This window comes from Clarias gariepinus, chromosome 23, assembly GCF_024256425.1.
Source record: "Clarias gariepinus isolate MV-2021 ecotype Netherlands chromosome 23, CGAR_prim_01v2, whole genome shotgun sequence".
Lineage (NCBI taxonomy): Eukaryota > Metazoa > Chordata > Actinopteri > Siluriformes > Clariidae > Clarias > Clarias gariepinus.
In genome coordinates, this window is record NC_071122.1 from 19,292,525 (window position 1) to 19,298,343 (window position 5,819).

A 5,819-nucleotide genomic window follows, 5' to 3' on the forward strand; every position below is an offset into this window, starting at 1 on the left:
ACAGCACTGTTAAAGTCTCAAATATGTTCTCAAATAGTCTGACAATATTGAATTATTAAAGAGTCACTGTTATTTAACAAAAAAGCATTTAATTCTTGATATGGTGATCAATAATGCTTACTAGCTATTTTTATTATTATTATTTATTTTATTTTTTTAAGTTTTGAGTCAGCCTTTTATAACAGTATTTTTACAGGGAAAAGATGAGTTTATGCAGTAAATTCAGTTAGGTAACATTACAAATTAGAAAATGGGAAAAATTATTAAATTACCTGTCGCTTTTCTTTCGTGTGGCAGTTCATGTATTGCCAAACTGACTTAAAAATCTTTGTTGATGAATTTTTAACATATTCGTACATTTGTGGCGGTAAAATGTTGCAGTTTCTCTATAATCCTACAGGTGGTGTGCTCTAAACTGTTCACACTTTGGCAAGCAGCACACCATGCTGTGTGGCAGAAGCTAATTATTTGCTAAGTTTGTTTAGAATTATAAACAAAAATATTGAATTGGGATTTTTAAAAATTGTGATTACACCATCACAATTCAAATTAAATCGGCATGTATGGATAGTGATAATATTGTATCAGGTGGTCCCTGATGATTCCCATGTCTATTATAGTATATAAACTTCATATATAAACTTTATAATTTATTTTATTTTTTTCTTTAAAGCTTTGGAAAAATACAACTGTTTATAGAGCAACTATAAATGGTTACGTATATGTTCTACAATTAATTTAAAAGTTAACTTAAATCACAATGCTAAGGTTGGTCAGTAAATAACTTTTAATTTGGGAGTAAACACTTTTGCTTAAAAAAATCCATTTATATTTGCTTCTTGAACATTCCATTCCAGATTTAGTCCTCGCTTTGCTATGACAATTACGTCCATTCTTCTATGAAGGCGTCCCACTAGATTTTGGAGCATGACGGAGAGGATTTGTGCCCAATAAACCACAAATCCAGTTCATCCTAAAGTGTTAAGTGGGGTTAAGGTCAGGGCTCTGTGCAGGCAACTTTTTTTTTTTTTTTTACTTTATTTTACTACAACCTTGGCAAGCCATGTCTTCATTGAGCCTGCTTTGTGCACGTTTTGGACCAATTGGTTCCACTAAAGGGAAATTGTAATGCTACACCATGTAAGACATTCTATTGTATACGGTTATGTGGCAACAGTTTCGGGAAGAACCACATACAGATCTGATAGTCAATTAAACATTTTGACATATAGTGTATATGGCTCTAATACAAATGATATTGTACATTTGGTGTCAAAGGTTTAAATACATTTGTAGACATGGACATGAATGTCATGACAATATTGGGCTTTTAATTATGTCTTTGAATGAGTATTTTTCTGTAAATTGATATATTTTTCATTACATTATATTTAGAGTGCACACACCTTTAGATTATTAATTCAGTGGTGCTAACAGACAGATTTGCCAAGTTCATGACCTCTCAGCTTATTATTAGTGGTCATGATTGACTCTAATTAGCCCACTTAGAAAGGGATGGTTTGGCAGTAGTCACTGGACTGAGCAACACACAACACAACTGGAAAGTACACATGTCAGAAATGTCTCCCGTGGGCCACCTTTAAACAACTGCTGATTCCAAGGTCAATTCAACCAATTATAAGTAAGTAAAACTTATTAGGAGGTGTATCCTCTTTGCCAGCTGAGAGGAAATCAGTTTAGATTTTAAGGAGCCCCAAGCAGTGACCTGTTGGAACAACAGTGTTATTACAGTATCTATAGTAAATTCAAACCAGTGTTACACTTACCCCTTTGAACTTGACTTGTGTTTGCACCTGACCACATGGACAAAGAAAAAGACTTCTAGAGGAAAGTTTGACCAGAGGTATGTTTGGAGAAATAAAAGTGAGGCATTAATCCTTCAGAGCAATGTATTAGCTGTTAATGACCTCAAACAAACATTAAAGCTGGTTGTGGAATGAATACCCTCAATGCTATTGAAAATGTGTGGACCATGCTTACGAATTGGGCTCATGCCTTAAAAACACTAATTTGCATTTATCACTACAAATTCTGCCAAGAAGAGTGGGCGAATATACAAGCAGAATTTTATCAGAAGTTTGTCAATAGTGACCAAAATCTACACAAGGAGAAGCTTGCTGCAGGATATTCAACCAAATATTTGGTGTGCTGGATATACATAAATATTTGACGCTGTATGTATAACTTTGAATGAGAGTTCAAAAAACATTATTTGGGTTTTCTTCTATTAAAGATGTCTTTTCCACAGTCTTTCTTTCTCAAACTAAGAATTGTTTAAAGAAATCAGCGAAAGCAGAATATCGCCATGCCTATGGTCATGAGAAGAATAAACTTCTAATCACAGTAATACATTTATAAATTTGGTAGGTTTATTTGAGTTTCATAAAATCTATTATAATATTTTACAGATAAAGGGGCCTCTACAGTTTTTACAAAAAAAGTGTGAGAACCCCTGATCTAAGAGACCACACAAGAGTACAGATAAATCAATTCCGTAGCTTCTGCGTGTAATGTCTGGTATGTGACTACCACTCACTCATACACTCAGTCTATACTGCTTTATTCTGTGTACAGGGTTGCGGGGAGAATGAAGCGGGGTACAAACTGGACGGCATGCCAATCCATCACAGTCACACACACACACTCATTCACACACTATAGGCAATTTGGAAATGCCAATTAGCCTAATCTGCATGTATTTGGATTGTGGGAGGAAACCGGAGTACCAGGAGGAAACCCATCAAGCACAGGGAGAACAAACAAACTCCATGCACACAGACCCGAGGTGGGAATCGTAGAGGTGACAGTGCTAGCCAGTAAAACACTGTACCGCCTATGTAACTAGTTAATTAATTCCTAAAATTCACTAGTAATCAGAAATAAAAGGATATATTGTGATAACTATTTGCACTATGCTCTGTGATTGGTGTTGTTAGTCAAAACCAAATAATCGTATAGAGACCTCAAAATAACTATATTTTAAATTAAATAACTATTTAACTACCAAACAAACTACAGTGGCCTCCCAACATCGATTATTATGCCTACATAGGCTTCTCTGGGCAGCACTAGCTAGCTAGAAGGCGACAGGCTGCCTCCTGATTGACTCATTTATGACATATCCAGGGTCAGCTTTCTGTGAGATGTTGTAACAGAGTGGTTATAAAAAAATAAATACCCAGACTGATGTCACGAATCTTCCTTTGGCATTTGTGTGTGCGTGGCATAATGTGCAGGAGGCGAGCTGGCGGTTTAGTATTCGGCTTTTATTATTAAGGCACATAAAATAAACACCAACATAAATCAACTAAATAACAACTAAAGCTAGACGCCTGACTGTGCTCCAGTCAGGCTCTTTATAATCAACTTAATTATCTTACCTCGGTTCAGGTGAATTCCCACGTCACCTGACCGAGGTGCAGTCTGGGACACGCAGTCCAACTTAAACACAAACTATAACAAAAAACAAACAAACCCAGGCGCTTTGGCGCCCTCTAGGGGTTAACCGTTACAGTACCCCCCTAAAAAACGCTCCTCCGGAGCGTTACCGGAGGACCCGGACTCCCTCCCCAGCGGTCCCAGTCTGGACCCCCAATACCGAGGCGATCGATCCCCTCTCGCGAGCTGGGTTGGCAAGGCTTAAGAGCTGGAGCGACGCTCGGCGGCGGCTGAGGAGCTGGAGCGACGCTCGGCGGCGGCTGAGGAGCTGGAGCGACGCTCGGCGGCGGCTGAGGAGCTGGAGCGACGCTCGCTGAGCTGGGCGGCTGAGGAGCTGGAGCGACGCTCGCTGAGCTGGGTGGCTGAGGAGCTGGAGCGACGCTCGCTGAGCTGGGCGGCTGAGGAGCTGGAGCGACGCTCGCTGAGCTGGGCGGCTGAGGAGCTGGAGCGACGCTCGCTGAGCTGGGCGGCGGCGGAGCTGGAGCGACGCTCGCTGAGCTGGGCGGCGGCGGAGCTGGAGCGACGCTCGCTGAGCTGGGCGGCGGCGGAGCTGGAGCGACGCTCGCTGAGCTGGGCGGTGGCGGCACGATGTCCTCAAAGCCGGGAGGCGGAGGAAGCAGCAGGCCGTCCTCGAAGCCCGGCTGAGGCGCTGGCTCGATGTTCGTGCAGCTTGGAGGCGGCAGATCGGCAGTGCCGCACACGACGCTTGGCGGCTGTGGAGCGGGAGCGACGTCCCCCATGTCTGGCAGAGGCGGCGGCGGTGGAGTAAAGTGACTGGCAGCCGCGGCGCGTAGACCTCCGCGTTGACTACAGGTGGGAGCGGGAGGAGGAGTGCGTCGTCCAGATTAGAGAGAGGGAGAGTATCCGGAGCTACATCGCGGTTCTCTCGAACCTGGACGAGCAGCCTTTGGAGTAGCGCCACCTGCTCCCGCAGGTCGGCAATGCGCTCTCTGTTTTGCTGTGCCAACAACGTGTAGTCCTCCTCCGTTAAATCCACGTCACCGTCCTGCCAGGCCTCCTCGGCCCGTGCCCCTTGGATGGTGGTTGGGACCGTGTATCTCCCCGCTACCTCACCCTTGAACGGCGTCCGCCGAATGGCGAGTCTGCAGCCTTCCCAGCTGTGCCGCGCTCTTCTCTCGCTGCTCTTCGCTGTTTTCCAGCCAGTCCGCCGGTTCGATGAGCTTGCAGCCTTCCCAGCTCTGCAAGAGCTCTCTCTCCCCTTGCTCCTCGCTGTCCTCCAGCCATTCCGCCAGCTCGGGCGAGATGGTGATAGCGCCCCCCCAAAAAACGTCTGGGGGAGCGACCTCCGCTATGCCACTTCGACGGTCTAGCTTTCTGTCACGAATCTTCCTTTGGCGTTTGTGTGTGCGTGGCATAATGTGCAGGAGGCGAGCTGGCGGTTTAGTATTCGGCTTTTATTATTAAGGCACATAAAATAAACACCAACATAAATCAACTAAATAACAACTAAAGCTAGACGCCTGACTGTGCTCCAGTCAGGCTCTTTATAATCAACTTAATTATCTTACCTCGGTTCAGGTGAATTCCCACGTCACCTGACCGAGGTGCAGTCTGGGACACGCAGTCCAACTTAAACACAAACTATAACAAAAAACAAACAAACCCAGGCGCTTTGGCGCCCTCTAGGGGTTAACCGTTACAACTGATTCCAAATCAGACCCACGCTGTTAAACTATGACACCAAAAACTATTACATGAAATGATCGTACAATTATTATTTACAATTATTGATCGTATATAAGGAGGCACGTTGGTGTAGTGGTAGGCATGGTCACCTTGCACCTCCTGGGTCCGAGTTCGATTCTCGGCCAGGCTCGATTCCCGTCTCTGCGTACGTGGAGTTTGCATGTTCTCCCTGTGCTTGGTGGGTTTCCTCCGGTTTCACCGGTTTCATCACACAGGCCAAAGATATGCAGGTTAGGCTAACTAGCGTTCCCAAATTACCCATAGTGTGTGAATGAATTTGTGTATGCCTGTGTGCCCTGCGATGGATTGGAACCCTGTACAGGGTGTACCCCGCCTCGTGCCCTAAGTCTCCTGGGATAGGCTCCAGATCCCTGTGACCCTGAATACAGGATTAAGCGGTAATGACGATGAGTGAGTGAGTGATTGTATATATTCTACAGAAACCAGATTATCGCACAAATGATTATTATATTGTAAAATAATTATTTTACATCATGACTTTGCACAGCGGTAACACAAAGAAGAATCTGCTTTTGGAGGAACTTGGAAGAGCATGTTTATTTTCATTACTACTGTACATGCGCCTCACTCCCAGCCACTAGGTGGCGATGTTTCACCGAAAAGCGAATTTTCCAACTGCCATCATTAAAATA